Raw genomic sequence first — 27,076 nt, forward strand, 5'->3', positions numbered from 1 at the left:
TGCATTGCTTCAAAGTGCCTTTGCTTGACTGGGCCATTGTGAACTTGGCCATTCTGGAAATATCTCCTGTTGTTCTGCTTCTTTGTCCTCAATCTTTTTATCTGCAGCCAAGTGAAATACATCAAGATCTGCTAGGCCCCTTAGGTAAAATAAAACTCCTATCCCTTCTGCTGTCTCCTCAGCTCCACACCAATTTTAAATCTTGCATATTCAGTGCAAAATGAATTCTGGAGGGTATAGTCACGGAGCGCCCAAAAGAGAACTTTAACATCTCCAGCAGATGCAATTAAAAGCTACGTAAATGCAACATTTTTGTTGAAAATATAAACAAATTGAAGTCAAGGAAATCAGAGCTGCAATTCTTAGGAGAAGCATAACTCAGCTCCTAATTCATGAAACAGGAGTAGATTTAACACTGTACACAGTAACGCATACACACACACACATATATAAGCAAGGAGTTACAGTTGCTAAAACAAAAAATAAAGGCATGCAGCTAAAATTAGTACTAAAGAAGAGGTCAAGTTTATGTATAGCTCATCTTGGCCAAATACGTAAGTCCTTACTTACTTTTCTACTCATTTCCTACTGAAACTGTACTTGTTTTGCTCTCCTACACCTTTGTGGAGAAACAGCCTACAGGGGCATTTTGCTTTTTGTAGTGGTTCAGTCAAATTCAAACAAAGTTGTACCATGGTCAAGTGAACAAATATTACAGAGACAGAATACTGTACAGATACAACTTCTCCACAAAACTAGTTAAGGGAAGCTTGCCTTTTTCAACAAAATGTACCAGGTGGCTAAGCAACTTTAAAGCAATAGGAGCAGTTTGCAGCATCTGTTCTGCTGTGTAGCTTTCCCGTCAACAAGAAAATGATGCTTTTGGATTTCTCAGCCTCCATATTTTGGGAAACGCTAGATAGATTTTCCTAACTAGAGATAGTTTCTTGATAAGTACAATACTTAATTTTTAAAAACATAGCAGACAAAGGACTTGAAAAACAAACAAAAATAGCAGTAACAATTCCATGAAACATTACTGAATTTATTTTCCCTGCTGGGAAAAGGAAAGAACTAGGATTATAATTTACATTAATAACAACAAAGCTGAAGATTTTAACAAATAAGTATATACACCATTAAATTTCCTAAGAAACTCTCATTAGCATAAAATGTATGCAATGTTGACAATTCACCACTTCATTGATATTCACAACCACACACCTCCATGTAAACATCTCAGGAAATCAACTCTAAATGTGCAAAGCTGCCAACATACCTCAGTTCTCAGAGTAACGGCTTTCCACACAAAGGAACTTTCTCGTTTAAATTCTCCTAATTAACCCACAACTTCGTATGCATATTGCAGTGCTCGTTTCATCAATCTCTTTGTACTATCAATCTTTCTTTTCTTGGATCTGAGACAAATCCTTACCACAAAGTGGCACCTGACCCTTCTAGACAAATGACTTCAATTTGCAGTCAGTGACACTAAAAGCCTCTCTGTTCTATTTTGTATAGAACACATAATTTAATTTCTTTAAAGAATTTATATGAATAAATATTTATAAGGTGATCTATGAGTATGGTTTTACATTTTGTCATACTGTATATGGAAGCCTCCTCCATGAAATTCCATGAGAAAATGGAGTCTGCTACAGTAATGCTTTTACATTTTCATTCAAGGACATACAACTAGTCTGTGTAAAGTCATGGACTGCAGTTTTAAAATGTACTGGTTATATTACTGATGAAAAGACTAAAGCAGAAAAAAGAAAAGTAGGTGAAAGAAGTGAAGCTACATGCTCACTTATCTTAAAAATAAGTGTACCTCGATGAAGGGGATTGCAGACTAAAAACTATACAGGGCTACTGAGCCAGCACCACCTTCAGTACAACCAGCCTAGAAGTGATGGACAGTGGAAATCATTTAAGATACCCATGGATGAAGTTGACAGACATTGACATTATGCAAATGGTATCAGCCATTTGCCAAATCCCATTGATATAAATACTGAAGACTTAAGCCAATTTATGCACAGCTGCTAATTTATACCTACAGCTGTCAACACCTCATTAAGGCCCATTATAGTAGTACTCGCATGTCCTTTGCCTTTAATAAAAGCATTGAAAAGTGACAGCATGTACTCAAGTTTCAGGGCTACCAAGTAGCATAGAAGAGAGAATGGGATGGGCTGGAAGATTAACCATCTACCTGGAAGACGTACAAAAAACTCGTATTCTTGTCTCAGACCATCACAGCTACCAAGTACACCCCTAACCAGATATCTGGCACTTTAGGCAATTTTCTGTTTGCCAAACAAGCAGAACATATGAGACTTAAACTGCGTTGTGGCCTCAGACCAAGAATCCAGAGCCACCCACCCCACATGGAAACACATGCCTGAGCTGCAACAGTCTATTGATCCTGGATAGGCCTCAACAGCCATCTTTAGACCAAACAGATAAGATAATCATAGAAGACAACTACAAGGACTCATGATGCTGTTGATAAGACTGTCTCTTGTTACATACAGATGAAACTGCCAACAAAGCAGCTAAGTGAACACGTGTTGGTACCTACAACAAAAAAACACAGACCCTCTAGGCTACTGAACACATGGAATGGAAGCACAGAGATAAAAGGTGGAACTATGTTTTTAAGCCTGCAAAGAACACCTTTGAGAGAGAACCCAAAAAGGTTTACATTAATTTTCTAACCCTAAATCTAAACCTTAAAAAAAAAAGTCTATCACTGCTTAAAAATGTGATAGATATCTACTTCCCTAAGTTATTGACCAACATGATCTTGGGTCTTTTTGGGACAAGAATTTCAGCCCAGAGAAGTCAATGCAATTTTGCCAGCAACATTAACAGGGTTATTTCACTGCTGGTTTCTGTGTCAGAAAGTGAGAGAGAACAAAGGGGTTTAGATAGAAGAGGTTCTTGAGTGGATTTTGATTTAAAGATCAGTTTCAGGCAAATTAGGAGCCTAAACTTCAGCAATGTTTTAGCAGGTTTAAAAACTCTAATAAAGATGTATCAAACCCATTTCTAATGCTGTTCTTTATTGTAATGCTGTTCAATGCTGTGTATTACTGAGGGATATACTATGTATGTGTTTGAATGCATTTTGATTTCAATATATGTACCCTTGTATTAAAGTTGAGAACAAGCAGAAAAAATACCCCAGGGAGAACACCCACAAGATTCAAACTAAATGGAAACAAATTAAAAAACCCTTAGAAAATGTTAGTCATATCAAACCCTGATATAAGTAGCACATTATTGCCACTAATGCCTATTCATAAAAGCAAACATTTTTATTCAGAGAAATTGTGTCTCGCCCTCAACATAATATGTTCACATGGATCTCTCTCTCAATATATGAAAGCTGCATACTAAGAATTCAGCTATAATTTGCCTATAAAAATGCAAACAATCAATTTATGTACTGAAAATAATGATACAGAAAGAAGTTAATATGGTACAGCTTGCAGGGAAAACTTTTTCTTTTGTTTTTGTTTAATTTTTTCTTTAAAACACAAAACACCAAGTACTTTGGGGCACTGGCACAAAAACCTATAATCTCCACTTTTCAGATGTCAGGGATTTGAATAATTATGTGAATGTTACAGTAATCAATATGTTAAGTGCTGGAAAACATGCTGCTTAATTTCAGTCATAAATGCTATAATATTTTGAGTGAATTGGGAGAAAGAGGAGTCAGAAGTTATTTGCATATGGCAAACAGGTGTACAGGGAGGAGTGAATAATCAGAAGATGTCCCACTGCCAAAAAGCCACCTATACATTTTAATCTTTTTACCAAGAATGCGTCTACATGTCTACAGAGTCTCTCCTGACCTAGTTACATCAGTAAAACCCCGCAAATGGAAACACAGGACGTGCCAGCATGGAAGGCAGGGAGTGTCTGCTGACACAACACCATCATTTTCCCACATAAACAATACTTCCCTGAAAAGGCACTCTTCTGTCAGAACAGCTGAATCAATACCAAGGCTTTAGCTCCTGCAGACAAAATCATAGGGTTGGTAGGGACCTCAAGAGGTCATCTAGTCCAACCCCCTCCTAGAGCAAGACCATCCCCAACTATATTATCCCAGTCAAGGCTTTGTCTACCCAGGTCTTAAAAACCTCCAAGAATGGTGATTCCACAACCTCTCCAGGCTACCTGTTCCAGTGTTTTACTACCATCCTAGTGAGAAAGTTTTTCCTAATGTCTAACCTAAACTTCCCTTTCTGCAACTTGAGACCATTGCTCCTTGTTCTGTCATCTGCCACCACTGAGAACAGTCCAGCTCCATCTTGTTTGAAACTACCCTTCAAGTAGTTGAAGGCTGTTTGTTAATAAATCCCCTCCTCAGTCTTCTCCAGACTCAATAACCCCAGTCCCCTCAGCTGCTCCTCATAAGTTATGTTTCCAGCCTTCTAACCATTTTTGTTGTTCTCTCCTGGACTGGGGAGGGAAAGTCATGTTCCCCAGCCCTCTCACCAACTGGTCCACATCCTTTCTGTAGTGGGGGACTGAAAACTGGACATAGCACTCCAGATGTGGCCTCACCCATAGGTAACTGGTAGGAAGGAGATGGCACTTGCAGCCCGACAGGGCTGTCCCTGCTTCTGACAGCTTCTGCAGGTGCTCAGCATTCCCATCCCCGCTGCTGACACTGGCTTCTGTGGGTGCCCCCCAAGACTCAGGAGGCATCAGTTGCCCAAGACCTCACCTGTGCCGAATAGAGGGGAATCACTTCCCTCAATCTGCTGGCAACACTCCTACTAATGCAGCCCAGCATACCGTTAGTCTTCTTTGCAGCAAGGGCACACTGTTGGTTCATATTCAGCTTATAGTCCACTATAACCTCCAGGTCCTTTTCTGCAGAGCTGCTGCTTAGCTAGTCAGTCCCCAGTCTGTACCAGTGCAGGGGATTCTTCCATCCTAAGTGCAGAACTCTACACTTGTCCTTAATGAACTTCTTGAGATTTCTCTTGGTACCATTCTCCAATTTGTCTAGATCTCTCTGAATCCTAGCCCTATCCCCCCGGCATATCTAGTAGATCCCCCAGCTTGGTGTCATCCACATACTTGCTGAGGGTTCACTCCATCCCATCTTCCAGATTGCTGAAGAAGACATGGAATAAAACCAGCCCCAGGACTGACCCCTGGGGCACTCCACTTGCCAACTATACATCGAGCTATTGATTACTCTCTCAAGCCCAGCCATGCAGCCAGTTTTTTATCTGCTTTAGTCTACTCATCCAACCCATACTTCCTTGCCTTTCTTGCAAGAACATTGTGGGAGACCACATCAGAAGCCTTGGTAAAGTCAAGATACATCACATGTACTGCTCTCTCTGCATCCCCAGAGCCAGTCAGATGAAGGCAATCATAGAAGGCAATTGGGCTGGTCAGGCATGACTTGCCCTTGGTGAATCCATACCAACTGTTCCTAATCACCATCTCTTCCAAGTGCTGAGAAATGGATGCCTTGAGGATCTGCTCCATGATTTTTCCAGGGGCTGAGGTAGGGCTGACCAGTCTGTAGTTCCCTAAATGCTCCTTCTTTCTTTTCTTAAAGACAGGCACTATATTAGCCCTTTCCAATCACCTGGGACCTTTCCCAATTGCCATGAGTTTTCAAAGATAATGGCAAGCAGCTCTGCAATCACATTGGCCAACTCCCTCAGCACCCCTGGAGGCATCGCATCTAGCCCTATGGACATGTACACATTCAGCTTTTTTAAATAGTCCCTAACCTGTTCTGTCACCACTGCTGGCTGCTTACCTCCCACCCAAACTGTGCTTCCTGGTGCAGTAGTCTGGTAGCTGCTCTTGACTGTGAAGACAGGCCTTTTCCACATCATCTGTCCCTAAGTTGCCTCTTCCATTCAGTAAGGGACCCACACTTTCCTTGGTCTTCCTCTTGTCGCTGACATACTTGTAGAAATCTTTCTTGTTAAGCTTTACATCCCTTGCTAGCTGCAACTCCAAATGTATTTTGGCCTTCCTGATTTCTTCCCTGAATGCCTAAGCAATGCCCTTATATACTCCTTCCTAGTCATTTCTCCAAGTTTCCATTTCTTGTAAGCTTTCTTTTTGTATTTTAGCTCACTGAAGAGTCTTCTGCTAAGCCAAGCTGGTCTTCTGTCATATTTACTAGTTCCTGAGCATCGGGGCGATTCATTCCTGTGCCCTTTGTAAGGTTTCTTTAAAGTACAACCAGCTCTCTTGGACTCCCTTTCCCACCTCAAACTCACCTCCCATCAGTTCCCTGAGTGAGTTAAAGTCTGCTTTTCTGAAGTCCAGGGTCCTTATTCTGCTACTCTCCTCTTCCTTCCTTTCCTCAGGATTCTGATGCAATCATCTCATAGTTGTGTTGCCCAATTAGCCGGCCACTTCTACATTCCCCACCAATTCCTCCCTGTTTGTGAGCAGCAAATCAAAAAGAGGATGGTTTCTAGCTGACCTCTCCAGCACTTTCACCAAGAAGTTGTCCCTAACACTCTACAAAAACTTCGTGGATTGCCTGTGCACTGCTGTACTGCCCTCCCAGCAGATGTCAGGGTGACTGAAGTCTCCCATGGGAACCAAGGCCTGTGTTCTGGAAACTTCTGCTAGGTGTTTGAAGAAAGCCTCAAGCACCTCATCCTCCTGGTCTAGTGGTCTATAACAGACACCCACCACAGCATCACCCTTGTTGCTCTCCTCTCTGACGCTAACCCAGAGACTATCTCCAGTTACATACTGTACCTCTGAGCAATCATATAGCTTTTACATAGAAAGAAATTCCTCCTCCTTTTCTCTCCTGCTTGTCCTTCCTGAACATTTTATACCCATCCATGACTCCACCTGAGCCACTGTACCCTTCAATTTTGCAACTAGAGTCCAATAGTCATTTTTGATCTGTATAGGGTCCCTTCTGGCAGTATCATTGGTGTCCACATGGTTGATCATCATAGGTAGTAGTCAGAGGGCTGGATGACTAAGTAATACTTCCATGACATCTCGGATCCAGACTCCAGGCAAGCAGTAGACCTCCTGAGACAATAGTTCAGGTGGGCAGATGGACGCCTCCGTCCACCACAATAGGAAGTCACCAACCACCACCACCTATTGCTTCATCCTGGTGGCAGTGGTCTTGATCCTCCCAACCTTGCCCAACCTTGGGGCGGCCTGGCCTGGTTTTTTCCGCTGACAAAACATGCTCCTTGTCATCTGTTGCTAGGGTTCCATATTTGTTCTCTAGCCAAACCGCTGCAGTTGGGGATGAAGACTTGCTGCCAAAGGTCACAAGCTTCCAGCTTCTACCTTCCTGAGAGTCCATGCCCTCATGGCTGAGTATGCTTTGGAGCCTCATCACCTCCTCCTGTAGCTATCTTAGGCCATCAGCAGGAGGTACCATTCGCATCACAGGCACTCCCCAGGCTCCTTTCCTTCTCATTCCCGGCACAGAGGAAAGTAGCCCTTCCCTGCCCCATGGCCCGCGCTCCCTGCTGCAGCCACTTGTAGTCCATGCGGGGCTGTCCGGAGCAGGCACAGGCAGCCCCAGGCTGGCTGCAAGTGGCTGCAGCACAGGGCGCCGGCAACGGGGCGGGCGAGGGGCTGCTTTCACCCGTGCTTGGCACCACCTTATAACCCAGCCCCACTACCAGCCTGGACCCTGCACCGGCTCCAGGCTCGCCTGTCGGGGCTGCACATGGTGACAGCAGCTGTGGGCTCCCTGCTTGCCACACCGGGCAGTGTTTGCCACTGCCACCTCTGGGCTGCCCAGCACACGAGCTACAGATGGGCAGCAGCAGTAACACTGCCCGGCGCAGCACGCAGGAGGGGCCACAGCTGTTGCTGCCATGCGCAGCCCTGATGGGTGAGCCCAGAGCCGGCATGGAGCCCAGGCTGGCAGCAAGCCAGCCTGGGCTCCAAGCTGGTGCTGAACGCAGGGAAAAGCGGCCCCTCATTCACCTCATGTCCGGTGCCCCACGCTGCAGCTGCTTGTAGCCCGCGTAGGATTGCCTGTGCCTGCACAGGACAGAACCACGTGGGCTACAAGCACCTGCAGCAGGGAGCACTGGCCATGGGGTGGGCAAGGGGCTACTTTTCCCCATGCCCAGCACCAGCTTCTTCCCTCTGGCAAGCAGGGGGTCGGGATTGTGCACTGCCCCCCGCCTGTACCACAGGGCTGGGGGGCACTGGGAGTAAATGGGCAGGAAGTTAGTGGGAACACAGGGCCCGCACTGGTGTCCTGGGGCCAGTGCCAGTGGGGCCCAGAGCAAGGTGGCAGGAGCACAGGGTTCCAGCCGGCAGGGGCTCTATGGAGCAGGGCAAGATAGTGACCAGGGGATGGGGCACCTGTCAAGGGGTGGGGCTACCCATGCGGCCCTCAACAGCTTGCCAAAACTGGGTAAGTGGCCCTCCACCCAAAATAATTGCCCACCCTTGCCCACCCCTGCCCTAGACCAAGGACAGAGTTAGTCCATATGCTGGATCCAGCTTGCAGAACTGACCAGCTGGCCAGTTGGACCCCACCTGGCTGATCCACATGCCAGAAAGGAAGAGCACCACTGTTTGGGCTCAAACCAACATCATGGGCTCAATCCAGGAACTACTGAATGAAATTCTATGACAAATATTAGATGGGAGGTCAAGAAGAAAAGATTGTAAATCCTCTGGCTATAAAGCTAAGAAATCAAAAGAGCCTCTTAAGCAGTAGGGACAAAAGCTTCATGTACTCCTATTCTCCGACACAATGGGAATGGTTGTGCAAAGCCAGGCTTGAGTGCAAATGAGCCAGTTGTATACAAATTTTGTGGACACTTCTTTCAAGGTTCCTTGACAAATTTGGTTCTGTGTACATATTAAGAAAGTACTGGTGCATATAAGAGTCTTGCTCCTTTAATTTTTAAAAATCTAGAGAGTACCTGCATGTGCACAGGATGCTTTTCACATGAATTGTCCAATGAAGCCAACCAGCTTACTCTTTTTTTAAAAAGCTGGGTAGAAAGACTAAGAGGCTGATGCAGTATTTGCATTTCCAGTTATTTAAACATCATTACAGATCATCAGAAATTATGTGTACATATTCAATTAAGAGATTTAGGCTCTCAGGGCACCACCTCTGCTCTGACGCATGCTAATTAGCATGTATCACAGCAGACTCGATTAACTGAGTCTGCTGCAGCATGCTAATTAGTGCACTCCAGCAGTCTCCGTGTCACGTGTATTCAGCATCCCAGTGTTTCAAAATGGCAGCACCATTTTGGAGCACAGGATGCTGAATACACATGATGTTGTGAGTGATTTAACTAGAGTGGCTCTTAGAGCACTGCCCCCCTCCACTCAGTGTGCGCATTCACTTAAGACATTCAGAGCCTCAGGGTAATCGATATTAGAGAGAATTTGGAACTATCCACAGAAGTAAATATTTTAAGGATCAGGCCCACGGGTCTTTTTTGGTTCCAAATATAGCTTACCTAACAACTTCATTTGAGCTATACCTATTTGAGAACTTTACTAAGTATTTACTGGGAAATTGATGTATTTAGCATTTTTCATTTAACATAACTCCATAACTCCATTATAAACCTCCTCTTTATCCCTACATTAATAGCTGTAACACAAAGGTGAAATGCACACATAAAATGGCAATGTGTCACGAACAAATACATTTAGCAGCCTAAGGGCTAGTCATTATCGAATTGCTGGAGATTCCAAATTAAAAAGGTAGGTAGCTAAGCAACAGTGAGCTTCCTACTGTGAATAGTTTTCTGTCGTACTCTTTATAGTTCTGGTAGAATCATTATTCTATAGAACTTCAAAACAGTTAACAAAGAACTGCTCCAAGTATTGTAATTAAGAGGAGGATAAAACAGTGTATTTTCAAATTGGATGGGTCTGTAGGGATCCTAGTGGAAAGTGTCCAAGATTTTCAATGAGAGTCTTTTTCACATACAGTACATGTTATTAGAGGTAAAATGTTGGGTTTTTTTAAGAAAAGAAAGATAAAGAAAATGTACTAAAGCTACAGTGGCAATTAGATTTGAAAATGATTGAAAACGTTCGATCAGAATAAAAGTTAAGTTTTAACACATTATGTGATCATATTTCATACACAAAAAGCTAGGTTAAGGTGTCATTAAGATCCTAATTCTTTAGTTCTTACCCACACAAAACTCAAGTATCAGTTTTGATGTTGGTCCAGAAGGCCTCGGCTGAACTCAACCAATCACATTCCAATGGTAAGTGTGGGCAGTGTAATTCACAAAAGAAAACTGCAGAATTTCCATAAGAATTTTCAACTTGGGTGCAACCAAGTGCCCATTTACTCCAGTATTCTGTTCCCAAACGTGCTGGCAGAGGTTCAAACCAGGAAGCTGAATATCCATATTTAATCATACAGAAATAAAAAAAGCAGAAGTGTTGCAGTCTAATGTGTCTATTAAAGTGACATCTATTTCAAGTTAATCTCTGCTAAATTATTCCTGAAGAGGCAGTTTAGAGGGGCCTAGAACCAATTCTGTATTTGGTTTAATTATTGAAGCACATGTAAAACAGCACTCAGCCGCCTTCTAGTGCTTCCTTCCATACAACCGCAGCTACAACCTGGAGGAGATGATGGCACCTCCCTGGTAAAACCCCCAGCCTCTGATGGTTTTAGGAACCAGTGATCAAAGCAAAGCAATCCCTGGGATGTTTTATGGATTTGGGATTCCTGTGCATTTATTCATTTTCTTCCCAGCACCTTTTCTTTCCGAGAACCTGTGGGTTCTGACCCTTGCTTCCTCCTCCGAAGTAGGAGCAGTTCCCCTTCTTATTTATCTAAAGAGGCACTCTTATTTGGTGAACTGGTGACATGTCAATTTTGATTCTCAAGGCAGTAACAAAAAAGATACAAGATGGAAAACAGATCTTTACCATACAAAGCTTTCCTTGGATTCACAAGTGGAAGTACAAGCTCATCTTTGTGGCAGAAAAAAGTCAAAAGAGATGGGAAAGGAAACTCACCATTGACATATTTCTTATGGACTTTCTAATAGAAATTTATTTACAATTTTTATTTACAATTCAGATTTATTTACAATGTTAAATTTCAAATCAGGTAAACATTGTGCTTCCTAAAAGAAAACACACAATTCAATCTCAAAATGAACTATGTGTATTCTATGTAATCACAACATAATATATAAGCACAATGCTTTTAGTGAAAGTATGACATTCTAATCCATCATAGTCTTTATTTTATGCCCCATGGGAGGGATGCAATGTGGGGACTAATAATTCCAGTCACCTACCAATAACTTAATCCTCTTTGGTGCCCATGGGATGAGTAAAGTCATAACAAAATTCCAACAACAAAGATACCTGTTAATCTACTAAACAATTTAAAATATTTTGTCTAATCCTCACAGTTCCTACTTATTAACCACAGGTCATTATTACTGATGCCCCAAATTTCAGTAAAATAATATTAAAACTCCATTTACCACCAACAAAAACCCCTGGAAACATAGAAGAGAATGCCAGCTAAGTTACACTAACAGGCCACAGCCAACAACTGCAGTTTAAACAAGCATATCTACTTTAAAATCTATGTAATCACATTTAAAAAATGACAATGTCATGTTATGGCTTTGGCTTTTCATTTCTTCTGTTTAAAATTTCATTCTGCAAGATTTACTTAGAAATTAACTTCTAATCTAAAATGACTGTCCGGTGCACTGGTCATAGCAATTTCATTCTTCACTTCGTTGACATGCAGAACTTTACAATTAACCACTAATCTTTAGACCTATGATACAACTAAGTAATATGGTACTTCTACTCAAAAGACATCCCACTGGGGTTCAAAATCCTAGCTAAGCACCCACTTAGCCAACAGGGGTTGAACTGATTGAACACAGCTAAGAAAGAGCTGCTACCACTAAAACAAAATAGACAAGACTTTTTAGTGGAGCCTTATAACAATTCATATTCACTGCGATTGGCACACCAGAGGACTTGTAATATACATTCATCAGTCGGTTACACTGAGGAATATAGGACCATGTGTGAGTTTAGGAAACAAAAGATTGCAGAGTGTGACTATATTTCAGTGAACCTCCACATATATTCAGATTTAGGGAGTTCATTCTCTGCATTTTAATAAAATACGTATTGTTTGTCACAATATTCAGAAAGGAGTGCCTAGAAGATGCTCACAGACAGACATATAAATCACACATATGAACAGACACATTCATTATCTGTGTCAGGTCAGGTGAAAGAAATGAATGCTTACGCAAGTACTTATATTTGAAAATGTGGTCCGTAGTTATTTCATTTATAGAAAGTCTTCCTATTTTCTCCCTAGTATAACAAACTAAAACAGGATCCTCAGCAGAGTTAAGACCAAGGACCTTCAGCACAGGCTATCAATCAGACTGGATGAGAAACTCCAGGGGGGTTCTTTGCTCCAAGAGAGGCCAGACACCAGAAGACAATAAATTAAGTACACACTTCCCACCTGGGATAGTCTGCTGTGCATACAAGTTCTTATTCTGAGAATGGTCCCCACTTTACAACAACTGGTTTCCCAACAAGAAATGTTCACTCACCTGAGCTAAAGGAAGAACCATTTAAGAAGTATGTTTTTGTATACAACAGCCAGTATAGAAAGACATAATATCTCATACCTGGCTATTCTATTACATGATTCTGTCTTAACTTGTAAAGACTGCTCTGAATGCCAGCTATGGGTCAGCATTTCCACCTGGCAGAGCATTCTCTCTTAATGCTTGGATACCAGTTCAGATTCACCATATGGCAGCACTAGATAGAGCCATTCTGGACCACTAAGTCAGCCCACACACACAATATTAAAAACTGAGATACTCTGAGGCATGTGTTTCCCTTAATCTCATAAAAATTAAGTGTATGTCTCAAACTTTCCATTATCAAGTGTAATTCTGTTCCCTCGAACACAAACAAAGGTATGTTTGTTTATGTGGAAAAACTGTGACATTCATAAATTACTATGCTGTACAGTTCAGAAGCAATGAAGGTTCTAACCAGGCATTTTCTCTGGATATCCCATGAGTATCTAATTCATTTATTTCCAGGTGGCAGACTGTATTAACAGCAGATGTTAGACAACATTAGATCTTATATTCAATATGCTATACTGACTACAACATCTAATCAAACATCTCAGTGGCTACATTCTGAGAAATTTAAATCCAAATATATATACTCTGTTCGTGAAACCTATACAGCTAGGTTTTTTAATGTCCCTGGGATGTCTACAATTAGAATAAGAGAAGCCCACATCTGCCCTGAGTTGTGTGCTACATAATGCATGTAAGTGGATGATCAAGGTTCTCCTGCACATCTCAAACAGTACTATGTGTAGATGAAGGGTGAACAGAGAACAGACTTAAGCAAGGAAGGTAGGCAAGAGGGATCCAACTCATTCAAAAAAAGTATATAAAAATGTGGCCATTCTCCTCTTGCAGAGCACATATTTTCTGTTAAAAATTATTCAGAGATAGTGAAAGTATAGTTTCAAACAGCATTGTATTCAGCAGCTTTCCACTCACAGATCAGGCCAGTATTTTTTTATACAGTTTGCACCAGGAATACCGACAATCTTTCTGAAAAAACAGACAAATAAAAGAAAACAGTTCTTAAATCAACTTACTGCATCTAGATCAGGGGTGGCCAATTATTTAGGCATGGGCCACAAAGGGAATTTTGCTGAACTGTCACAGGCCAGGTCAGAACCCCACCCTCCAAACTCCCCAAGCAGCATCATGTCGTCCATCTGGCCAGGCACCCTGCCAGCGTGGGTCCCAATCAGTCTCTGTGGAGACCCCAGGATCACAAGACAGGAGCCAGACAGCAACCAGCTGCATTTGTGGAGCTGCTGCTCTTGATCGCCCCTACTGTGCGACAGCTCCAGTGTGGCCCCCAATGTGCAGCTCCCATCCAGTACTTGCTGCCCAATGTGCCCTGTACAGCCCTGCCAGCCCATGTTCTTCCTTCCCATGGCCAAGGCCCTTCATTGCTCCCCAACTTGACAGTGCCTCTGCCACTTCCACTCAATGCTCTGTTGCCTCCCCAGCTCTTTCCAGCCATGCCCGGGGCTGCTAATGACACCCATTTAGGTTCCTCTCCTGGTACCATTTGGGCTGGGCTAACGCTTGGCTCCGCATAATGTTGGATGTCAGGGCATTTGCAGAAAGATCTGAGCCCCTACTGGGAGCCCATTCCCGGGTTCTGTCCTGGGCCCCAGCTAGCATGGGGCTGTGGACGGACAGGAAGCAGCACCGGCAATGGGACAAGCACACAAGGTCGGGGCTGGTATCCTACGCTAAGCGATGGCAGCCCGCACAACCCAAACAGTAAACAGCAGCTTTGTGGCTGATGGAAACAGGCACCAGGAGCTGAAGGGCCCTAGAGCAAGTGAAACACAGGGGGCTCCCACCACCTCTGCAATCCTAGCAAGGGCTTGGCTCTTTCTGCAGATGCCCCGACTCCCACCACTGCAGAGAGCTGATCATCAGCCCAGCCCCAGTGGTGCTGGAAGAGAGACCTAAGCAGGCACAATTGCAGCCCCAGGCAGGGCTGGATAAAGCTGGGGAGGCAACAAAGGGCTAAGTAGAAGTGGGAGCTAGGCAGTGGGTCAGGACATGGAAGGTGGCAGGCCCGCCACCAAGGTAGGGAGCAGCAAATTGCTTGGGCAGCGGAGAGAGAGAGAGCGAGCAAGTTGGGCAGGGCTGCACAGGGCATATTGGGTGGCAAGTGCTGGGCGGGAGACACACAATGGGGACCATGCTGGAGACGCCGCACAGCAGAGTTGATCGGGGGTAGCAGCTCTGCAAATGCAGCTGGTTGCTGCTGGGCTTCTGCTCTGAGGTACCTGGTGTTGGTTCCTGCCCTGCAGCCCATGTTAGGCACTGATGTTCCCTCCGATCACTGAGATAGGTGGGTGGGAGCAGCTACCTTGGTGGTAGCCCTGGTACTGGCCCAGAAGCCTACCTTGGTACTGGCGCAGAAGCCAGTAGCTGCCTCTGCTATCTTGGTGGGCATGTCTAGTGCTGTCAGGTAACCCAGCCTGGGCTGCTCTCTGCATCTAGGCTGAGCAGGACCAAAGGACCCACTGTGGGCTGGACAGAGTCCTGCCCACCGTGGGCCAGATTTGTCCCACGGGCCATATTTTGCCCACCCCCGATCTAGCTGTTCTAGCTCCTATATTACTTTGCTATTAAATGGATCTACCTAAATCATGGGGGGGCTTACCAATTTTTGCTGGTTGATCGTGGCACAAAGTTCTAATTCTAGGATCATTGTGCAGCATCCTCATTCCTCGGCACTGCTTGGCAGAGAGGCCCCATGTGGGAGGAGGATGGACAGGGCAGCCGCCGTCTGGTCTGCTGCCCTTCATGCCGCCCCACCAGCCAGCGTCTTCCCCTCTGGCAATGAGGATCACTGGCTCCCATTGGGGAGCCAGCATTTTATTTTTATTAAGTTTTTTGTTGTTGATTTCATGGATTTTCTAGACAATCCTGGATTTTGCGGTTTCTGGGTTTCCACAAAATCCATGAAACCACAAATTAAGTAGGTTCCTAGCTATTAACAAATGTGTTGTGAGACACAGGCTTAATATAACCATGTTAAAAACGGTTATACATGTAGTGCACATACCTAAGAAGGGCATTTCTACTCTGTTTACAACATTAAAAGACAAACACCCAAAGAACAGATCATATCACAGAGGGTTCTTTGGGAACTACGGCCATCAAGGAGAAAGGGTGGGGACCTGAGCATCAATGCATCCTACTGTTATTGTTAAGAATTAAGTGTTCTGATCCAACTTTTGCATGATGCTAGTTCATCCAATTTACTGTTTATGCTATTTCACTGTGAATACAAAGCACCCTTCTATAAAGCAGAAGTGATAAGCTGGGCAAATATCCTGAGAAGTACTGCAGACACTTTGTACCACGATACCAATGAGTAACACTTTTAAATTAATGATAAAAACAGTTGCACTTTTTCTGCTTTCACTTACCTTAATGGGGATGGAAGGACTAGAGCTGTCTACACTGGCCACAGCCAGTCTAAGAAACTTCCAAACAACATTCATCCTATATGGCATCCATTTGCCAGAGAAAAGCTACGGGGCTGTCAAAGTGAATTATTCTTTTTAAAAAGGGGAAAAGAAGGGGAAAACAGTTTAAATGACAGTGGCCTGCCCACTTCATGGAGGTGATTTTTGAACTCATTCAGTAAATGCAAGTTTGGCAGAAAACCCAACTGTTTTCTGAAATCCTTGATTAGTAATTCTATCCATTAAAAGTTTCACAGACTGAAGTACATGGTTAGAGGAAAGAACCTTTTTAAAGAAGTCAGATGTTTTCAAATCAACTACAGCAGAGGAACTTTACCCTCAAAATCTTAGGGGACTTGTTAAAGCAATCTCAGAGCTATTAGGATCTTTGAGAATTCTTGGAGGTTAGTTGAGGCTTCAAAAGATTGGAAAAGGACAGGCATAGTGCCTATTATTATTATTTTTTAAGTGTCAGAGGGGAAGAGGAGGAGGTGGAAGAAAGAAAACTCCAGAAATTCTACTAAGTTCAGCCCCACTTCAGGTCCCAGACAGATGCTGGAACAAGTAATCAAGCCATTTGTAACAACCTAGAAAATAAAAGGGTGGTAACAGACCACGTATATTTCCTTAGAAAAAATCATGTTAAACCAACACCATTATCTTTTATGGCAGGGTTATAGGCCTTATGGATAGGGAAGTGACAGCAAATACAATATATTTGGACTTCAGAAAGACATATGAAACATGTCTCGCATGACATTCTTTGTAGATAAGAGCAACCAAGAGTGGTTGCAAGCATTTTTAGGACAGGCTTAGAATTCAAATTGATTTTGAAAAACTGAAGAAATAGCCTGGAATAAAAGGACAAAATCCAATAAGGATAAACATAAAGTATTAATCTTGAATAAAAATAATGAACTGCACAAATAAAAGAAGCAACTGGCTAAACAGTGGTTCTTCAGAAAGGAATCTGGGGTTATAGCAGGTCACAAGAATCAACATTTTACAGTTTCAAAAAAAAGTAAATGGGCATAGGACATACAAGATAAAAAGTAATATTTCTACTCTAATCATTAAACACTGATTATGGAGCACAGGAACCAGCTTTGGGCAAGAAAGATGTAGAACAGTTGGAGAGAGTAACAAAAATGATTTGAGATCTAGACCAGAAGCTATAAAGACATATTTTAAAATGTGGTTTCTTAAATCTAGACAAGGAAAGACTGAGGGAGGCATAATGGGCTTCATTATGCCACATAGGGCAGGCAGAGATGGCAAGGGAACAAGGGGCAGGTGTCTGACCCTTCAGACCCACCACAGCACTGAACAGGGGGAGATGGGAAGGGAACAAATTTAAGATGACCTTACCCTAATTAGACTCTATACATGGAAAATTATAAATTTGTTACAGGTACCAAGCCTTTCAGGGTAAAAATTCTAAAACTCTCCAACTAGATCAAGGCAGATAAGTGCAAAGAATATTATCTGGAGGGAATGAAGTAATATCTGTTTAAAAGGAACAGGAAGACGAGACAAGAATATATCATCTCACATCTAATGCAATCTAAGCCAATTTTAGAAGTATAAAAGCAAAAACAAATATATTTACAGTAGAAAACAAACACAACACTTAACAGCTATAAAGTAACCAACACTGAATATTCCAGTATCCTTTAGATTATTAAGATATATTTGTCATTATAACATAAATTTTATTACACCAACTATATCATGTACATACAGACACACTCAGGACCATGGTAAAATGAGGATGCAGCCCTGTTTAGAATGGGGAACCTTGTGGACGGTGCAAGTTCTGAACTGTAGCAACTATTATTTCCTCTGTAAAACAGCAACATGGTAGTTTAGGAGGTAGGGGCACCTGCACCACTTTCTGTGCACAATGCCTATCAGCAATGTTAAACCCAAACAAATACCACTGTTTCCTTACATTTCTGATCAGTTAACTTGCTCAAAAATAAGATTTGTGAACATTCTGTAAGTTCATTAACATCATTTAAAAAAAGAAAAATATGGAGACTGCTCTGATACATCACAACAGCTTGCTCCCCCAAACTCTGGTTATCCTGACGCACCATTTTAAACGTCATTCTTATACTTTTAAGACAAAACTTTTTTCCTTTGCCAATATTAAACTGCAACAGTTATTAAATGGCATCACTGGAACAGATGGCTGCCTGAAGCTAGATGTAAATGGGATAGAAGGTGCAATCCACAAACATCACAGATCCCTGATCCCCTTAGCATAGACCTGGAGATAAATCAGCAGTAGATCTTCAAAATAAAATTAAAATGATTGGGGGAAAAACAGAAAAAAGACAAAGAAAAGGAGCTTGCAGAGAAAACTCAGATTAGAGACCATCGTGAGAGAAAAAGATCACATTAAAACAAAAGGATTCCCGAAAGGTGTGAAGGAGGGACATCCAGCAGAACATTTAAAGCACATACTCCATGCCTTTTACAACTATAAACAAAGGTAACAGTTCTTGAGTGCAGACAGAAGTCCACTGCAGCTGAAAACACTTTGCAAGAAGTATTCTGAGTTTGGGCAATCTCCTGGAACAAACAGAAGTTCACGGTTGGTTCCAGTGGGGAGGCAAATCTAGCTGCTGGCTGCCAGCCTGTAACAGCCCATCCTCTTTCCCCTAGCAACAGCCCATCCTCTCTCCCAGCCTGTCCCTGTTTCAGAATAGGAGGGCCAGAGGGAAAAGGGAGAGCTCGTTCTAGGAGTTTCGCAGCCAGCTCTGGAGGTTGGGGTGGGTGAATTGGAGTCCCCCCACCTCAGGGGAGCTCCAATACACTGGCCCTACCCTCCAGCGGAGGCTGAAAACCCCCCAGACCGAACTCCCTCTGTTCCCTTTCCTCCCTCTCATTTTGAAAACAGCTAGAAGCTGGCAGACAGAAGTTACAGAAGACACTCTATTTTGAAACGGCTTCTTCTGATCCCTCATGCAATGAAGGGTCAGATTTTCATCTGATCAGCCATTTTTGAAGCTGTCTGCAGCCATGCACTTGTGTTTTGTCATGGCTATAAAGTGCTTTCTATGGCCAGATAAGGTGAAAATTGTCAGTTCTGTCTGTTCCCCTCCCCCTCCTTCTGCCCCATGTATAGAGAACAGAAAACTCTCTACACCCCCCCAAAAAACAAGGGACACGATACTACGGTTGCTCTTTTTTGACCAGGAGACCTAATACTACATTGTTATGCCTTGAATAATGCAGATTGTGATGAAGGTTAAGGAGACTTCTGATCCTACTCTGGAAGAATATAAAATACAAGTGTTTCAAGATTTGTCACAGGCAATATTAAGGAGAAGGAAGGAACTCAGTGAAATTTACAGTATCTTTCAGAAAAGTAAATATAAGATACAGATGAGGTTTTCCTTTTAAATTTATCTTTAGACATCAAGAGCAACAGTACATTGTAAAAAGAACAAAGAAGGTCTTAAACTCCTTCAGAAACTAAACTTAACAGAAAGCACCCTACAACCTCCTGCGACTGACACAGTGAGAAGCAACATCAATACCAAATAGCAAACTGTTATTAAGCCCAGGGGAAAAAAGATACCAAAGTACAAGAACAAGGAAACTGGGAGAAATCACAGAACTAGGGGTATTCAAGAGGCTTTGAGCAGAACTGAACCACAGTATGAGGGAGAAGAAAAGCAAGAAATATAAAGGGAAATATCACAAGGGGGGAAAAGATAAAAACAGCAATGTTAGGAACCACAATAATTAGGAAAATGAATGAATAAAGACATATTGTAAGGCTAAAAATAAAGGGTAAAAGGGTAAGGGGTATAAATATAGTGTAACATGGGAAGAGAGTTGGGGGAGGGAGGGCTGAAATACGGCTGTGCACAACTCCCTCCAAAAAAATAGTATTTGACAAACTGTAATATAGTGCCATGACTACAGTGGGAGTTAGGAATCTCTAAGGAAGGAGTTCATTGCTCAGGTGTGGAGGGATTAAATATTCCTTTCTATCTGGCTAGGGACAGACATTCAAAAAGCCTGAGCCTGAATTGATTCAATCTTTGCAGGTTAGTCTAACCTGGCTAGGCTGAACCGGTTTGTAACACTACAGACATCCCTTCTGGGCTGAAGAAATTCAGACACATGCCTGCAGTGGCTCAGGCTAGAAGCCAAGAGGTGCTAGAGCAGTCCTCCCTACCCTTCCACACTGCTGATCTGAGGTGGGGCATGGCCAGGCCCCGGCAGGATGCTCTGATTAGGGAGGGGTTCCCCCCCTCATTGAAAACAGGGCATTCATCAGCTCTGTTATCAGTATTTAGTGCCCCATCAGAAGACAAAGCCTCTCTCATTAGTTCACGCTCTTCTTAAACAGTTGTTTCCAAGGAAGGAATGGAGGGACATTACCGATTAGCTCCAAAAAGCCCTAAGCGGACACTGTCCTGCCTGCTTTTGTCCTGTGAGCCTTACACAGACACCTCTCAACATCAGTTAGCATACCACATGCTGGCTACAGTGCTTTTGGGGGGGGGGGGTATCCCTGCTTGAGCAGTGAGTAGCAAGGGTGAGGTGGGGCAGGGGAAGCCAGGCAAACACTGCTGTGCCTGCAAGTCTCTGCCAAAGCTCCAGTGAAGAAGCAGAGGGGAGAGCCAGCCCAGCTTCCTGGAGCAGAGAGCCCTGCCCAGTCCAGAGAGCATGCCAGATTGCTGGGGGACTCTGGTTTAAGTTAAAACAGGAAGGGGTCCGGGGCAGACATTGCATACATCGGTTTGACCTAAATCAGTTAAGTCTGATACTACATTCAACCAGATTTATCTCAAACTGGTTTCAGCCATTTTCAAATTGATTTATGTGCACTAAATGTCTGTTCTGTTACAGGTTTAAACCAGTTTCTGATCACTTAAACCAGTTTATGTGTAATGCCTGTCCCTAGCCTCTGAGGGTTAGGGTCAATCTCCACATTGGAGGAAAGTGGTAAAGGGTATAAAAATAAGGATTGTTGGATGATCCAAGTGGGAAGGAGATTGGACTGGGTAAATAAAAGGGGTAGGAAGTAGGGGCATTAGTAAATAAAGTTAATTTTAAGGTGAGAATGTATGCAAGAATACAGAAGGACAAAACAGTATTGCAGGTATTTTAAATAGACTGAACATGTTCTAAATATGCTTTATTTCTTATTTTCTTATATTATACAAAGGTGAAAGCAGTTCCAGCTAATACAGATATAGTCACCAGCCTGTAAGCCAACATCTCCAGCTAGACTGTTTGACTATTAACGTATGTAAACATTATATTTATGTGCAGGTGATAAATTATAAGAACTGTTATATTTTATTTCCTTTGTAAGTACGCAGTAACTCCAAGCTCCTGCAATTCTTGTGCATTACTCTAGTGCTGGAGTTTTATTTCTATATTGGCCTGAACAAAAATCAGTTAAAATAAATAAATACAACCATTCCTACACTTATTTCTATATCTTCCCTACTTGCCACCCCACTCCTAGTTTGGTATTTGTGCAGGCCCTTCCAGGGCTGAGAGAACTTAGAGAATGGCTTGAACTCCTGACAAAGAATGGACTCAACTTCACAACTGCAAAATGATCTGAGCTACGGAAAGGTGCCTCCTAGCAAGGCAGGGGAAAAAATGAGGAGAAACTGATTCCGCAAAAGTCACCTATATAAGTGAAGAGTTTTCCTAGATAACCTAAAATGTGATACCACTTCAACTGTTTGACAGCACAAACACAACCCTTCCATTACTGAAGTCTTTATTCATTTACACCTTCCATTCACTCTTAAAATGGAAATGATTTGATCACATTCCAGCCTCTCTAAATTATTTAGGAAAACAGTTCTAGACATAGCACCGGAGAACAGCCTGCCAATATCTCTATCTCTAGCTATTCATCAGTGCTGTCAAGATGGGCTTGTGCGTTACGCTGCCACAAACCCCACAGCACGCTACTGAGGAGTAAACAAAATATAATTAACTTAACAGAAGAATCAACAATAACATCTCACTAAGATTACATGTCGGTAAGTGGGATAAATACATAAATATATTTGAAGCTAAGAGTGTCTACACCTGACAGTGTCGGAAAAGGTAATTGCCATCACAGCAGTGCTAAATATGCAAAGATTAAATTGATTAAATTTACATCAAAACATGAAAGCAGTAGCAGAAGCACTGCCTTTATCGATGCAGGCTTATTGGTAACAATTACTTTCTACTTCTTCTATTTATATGCAGAAGGAGAAATACTGCGCACAGCATAAAAAAATTACAAAAGCAGAATTGTTCATTTTACTGTTCACTGAAATCCTATTTAAGTAAATACTGCCTATCAGAGAAGTTCCCCCTCAGAAGGAAACAATAGGGGAAAAAAAGGTCAAATTCATGTTTAATAAAAACGTACCATTATTACTTAATGAAATGAAAATGCAGGAACATGTGGAACTCTAAGCAAAAAGATGAAATTACGTCTTCTGCTTTGGCAATCTTTTGTAAATAATAAACATGGTTTATATACACAGAGGTGCTAAACCTGAAAATGCTTAATTTTCTGTGTGTGAGCAGTCCCACTGAAGTCAATGGAACCAGTCATATGGTTAACTCAAAGCACTTGCTTTAGCATTTTTCAAATTGAGAAATACTGGCCAATGTAAGTAGTATTTATGCAATAAAACAGATAACTTATGATAGGTGTATATCATATACAACACCTTTCACTTGAGAATCTCAAACTGATCATTTTTCTTTTTCTGCAAAAACATTTAAATAAATGCAGCTGGCCAGAACCCCTGAAATAACCATTCCCACCATTCTCACCAGAAAAACCATGGCCCACTGCCCTGGTGAGAAGACAGGCTCATATGATGCAATTCCCTCCCCTCAGCTTACAGGGCAAGGAAAGTTAAAGGGCTAAGAATGTAGGCAGCCTGCTCAGGCATAAAAAAGGGGGAAATGAAATCAGGGTACTGGCAAGTTGTATCAGAAAAAGCTCAAGAGGAGTGAAGCTCTGACTACAACAAATCTCTGCTCTCCTGATGGAATGCTTACTGTATTTTGTCACATATAATGCGCATACCACCGCCCCCAAAAAATTCAGCTGCTGGAAATTTGGATGTACAAATTAACCAAGGAAATACAGGAATAGCAGTTTCTGCTTCTGCCAGGGAAAGCAAAAGCAACACTGCAGTGCTACATGTGAGGCTCCCTAGCTACTGGCGGTAGATACTTTCTCTCTCCCTCCCTGAGAGAGGCTCCTACTGTAGAACCTGCTATCCAGTTACTGCTACTTACCAGTATTTTCAAGGAAATATTTTTCTTCTTTATTCTGCCTTTCAGAAATAAGGGGCATATCTTATTCGGCGACAGGGGGAGGGAGGGAGGCATGCTGTTGCAAGGAAATAGAACAGTTAGGTCAGACCACAAAGGAATTCTGATGAAGTTAGCAAGAACTTCCACTGTTGCTCAGCCACCTCTCAACCTCACAAATAATTTGGCCTCCTGTAGGAAAACTGGGAGGGGGGGGGGGGTGGTCTGCAGTGCACCTACATGTAGAAATTGCAAATCCTGTCTATAAATAATATTAAGAAGGTGCATATTTTAATATTTACCTACAAATTGCATTCAAAATCAAATGCTTGTCCTATTGACAGAAATAAGAAAGATCTGAAGTAACACCCTTAATTTGATTACAGGAGTAAGAGCAGCTTTGAAGAAATCAGTATGTTTCACCATTTCTATTGTTATATGCTATGTTAAATGAAATAGAAATGTAATTTCATTGTACAAAGCTGGTTATCCCTGAATTAGAAACATTCGGAAAAATCTTCCTTAGATCATGTGATTTTTTAATGCAATTAACCCTACCCTTGCGCTGTACAGGCTGCTGAGATGTAGACTTTTTTTTTTTTTAATTGAATTACGTCATTTATGAGTAAGTTATTTTAATCTATTCAGTACATTAGACATGTAAAAAATTTTCTAGTTGAAAAGATACTTCAAAAAATTAACTTAGTTATAAAGATGCTGTTTCCACGTCAACTTCTGGTGTTGTCATGTAGACAACAGATAATAATAAAGATAACTTACATTATGCAGTAGAAAATTCCACTGCTGTGAAATATACTTTCTTCCTAATGTTTTGGTGGTTAATTTGCTTCCATCTAATATTGATGCCCATGCATAAATGTAATTAAGCATAGATGGAAACTATTCTGCAGAATATGATTTCAACCCATTAAGCAACATTTTCACTATGATATGAAAAATGTCAACTACTTAATTAGTACACCTACTTCTCCTGAAGCCCTCAACTGCACCTAAACTACATTTTATTCTGGCCTGAAAAAAAATATCATATCAATTATTCCTCTTCTCAATTGTACATCTATTTTAAAATGTGTGAATAGTTAAGACAAAATTGAAAAATTACCATAATAGGCTTTTGACACTTCCCTGCTTAAGCAAAATTAATTCTAACTCCTGTTTTTGTGCAAAGCCTTTATAATTTCTCTAATCTTGGAGTTCCCATGAGAGGGAACACAATACTTTCAAGTACAAGAGTATGAGGCTTGGCATCTTCTCTTTTTAGTTATGCAGTTTATTTGATGGAAGCCTAAACCACTAAGCCTCCCTTTGTGCTTAATATAAGTCATTCTCAGTGGAAATATAAGTTAATTTAAGTGAAATGAAGTTTTAGGAAGAATGCACTCTCTAACACAGAAAGCAAGGTTTTAAAATAAAGCAGCTGTTTCCTGAGTTTCTTAGAAAATAAGTATAAAACTCAGCTAAAAGCAGCATATTTTTTTTAAAAGGTATGTTTTCCTCATGAGCACTATAAATATGAAAAATCTTGGTGTGATTTAATGGACGGAGGCATTTTAAAAAGATGTTTCTGAATTTATCATTGCTTTCTTCTCTATGCATGAAGTACCACTGGTGAAATGAACTGGAGTATTCTAAGCTTAATGTTACTGGCATCTTCAGTTGTATTACTGATGCTTAATGCTATTCTTGTTGCTTATTCTAGCAGGGCAAGTCAGACATACCATTGGTTTTAACACTTCCATGCAGAGTACAGTATGTTGCTCACATACTATATTCAACAGAAACACAGGCACACACCGTATATTACGATACTGAAAAACCTATTAAGGTCATATAGAGCTTGCGCATACATTTAGTCTATTCCCATGTGAGTTAGAAGTTTATTATTTGCATGCCATTATGCACTAGAAACCTATTCAGTATTTCCCACAGGAGCCAACTCACTGGAGTGACCTAAATACTATTCGCTTTTCTGATATAAAATTTGAAGGAACAGCAAATAAATGAGGAATGATACAGACAGATGCAAAAAGACTTAGAATGTTTAAATAAGAACCTGGGCTAATAAATGACAAATGCTGATGAATGCAGACAAATGTAGCGTAATGAGTCTCCGAGGAGCAAAGAATAATGAAAAAAGTAAATTATATGTTTAATGGAAAAGGGCTATAGCATTGAAATAAGAAAGATCTGTGAGTTATTACATCAAAACCGTCAAGCAGCCAAATGTACCCCTGTCACCTAGAGGGCAAAGCAGTACTGAACTAAGAAATGTTGTATTAGAAACAATCACCATTAATTTGTGATTATAATCACAGCAAACATTCCATTGTTATCAAGCTGATGGAGTCAAAGGAATTCAGCCAGTCTCAGCTCTATACTCTATCTAGACCATGCAACTCTTTATGTGACACCAGGATTCAAGGCCCTTGGGCACGACAACACATGTTGCCTTTGGTTAATATGTCTGCTAATACCAAAATGCAGTTCCTAACAATGAAATTACAACACAGACTGGCTCTTTTAGTAAAATCCTGCCAAAATATATGGTACAGTGCTCTAGGCATTGTGAAAAATCACACCAGAGAAGCTGGGGAAAGAAAAGATCATATGCAGGGAGGACACCCCCTAGTGCAGGGGTGGGCGAAATGGCAGATCTGGCCAGCAGCCGGACTCCACTTCCCAGCAGGCCCTGTACACCTCACTGCCACTCGTTTCCATGGAGACACCAGAAGTGGTAGGGCCAGGACAGTGCGGGGCCAGGGTTTCCTTGGACACCAGCCCAAGCAGCACTGGCAGCACATTCACGTGGGTAGGGAGCTGCTCCAGGGCCAGGACCAGGGCTGGGATACTGCGGTGGTGACAGCGTGGGCCAGAGCAGAGCTGCAATCCACTGCCCACATACCTTGGGCAGAGCTGTGTAGGCAGTGGATCACAGCTCTGACCTGGCTCTGGACCACGCTTTAACTGCCTCAAAATCCCATCCCCAGAGCAGCATCCCACCCAGCAGTGCACCCTGCCAGCGTTACTTGGTCCACGGAAACCCTGGCCCCATTCTGTCATAGCCCCCCCACTCCTGGGGTCTCTATTGAAACTGGCCACGACAAGGCTGGCAGGGGCTGCTGGGAAATTTGGCCGGCAGGCCAGACTTGCCCAGCCTTGCGCTAGTGGATTAACATTAGGCATAAATTACTGTATTTAGTGCTCGGATGTGAAGCAATGAAGCTCTAGAATTATTTACAATAGGCAGATAAATCAATTGATCCTTTACAATAGCAGCAACATAAAAATATTTATAAACCTGCACGGCTTGACAGTAATTATAGATCTGAACACTTAATAGCCACACTGGAGAAAGAAAATTTTCCAAAAAACAGAGGAATGAATAGTGCCTGTAAAGCTACATTAAAAAAGTAAAGTGTTTTAAGGACCATGTCATATTTTTGTTCATAAAGCTCTCTTTTATATTGGATTAAGCATTCAGCCAATCAGCTCATCTAATGCCCTTGTGGTGTTCTATTTCAAGGAACCATTTTTTCCCTTCACATCACCTATGATAAGTGGGATATTTTTTCCCAATTGTGTCCTATGCCACCATCCCACAGAACCATAAAAAAGTAGGGCTGGAAGGGTTCTTCGGAGGTC

At 42.1% G+C, this 27,076-nt stretch overlaps 1 protein-coding gene across 3 annotated transcripts in view; it reads right to left on the reverse strand.

Annotated features, from left to right (window-relative positions):
• The window catches only part of PIGK (phosphatidylinositol glycan anchor biosynthesis class K), a 143,837-nt gene that overhangs the window by 1,789 nt on the left and 114,972 nt on the right, over positions 1 to 27,076 (reverse strand). The window lies entirely within an intron of this gene.

Source organism: Alligator mississippiensis, chromosome 5 (genome assembly GCF_030867095.1).
Source record: "Alligator mississippiensis isolate rAllMis1 chromosome 5, rAllMis1, whole genome shotgun sequence".
In the NCBI taxonomy this organism is placed as follows: domain Eukaryota; kingdom Metazoa; phylum Chordata; order Crocodylia; family Alligatoridae; genus Alligator; species Alligator mississippiensis.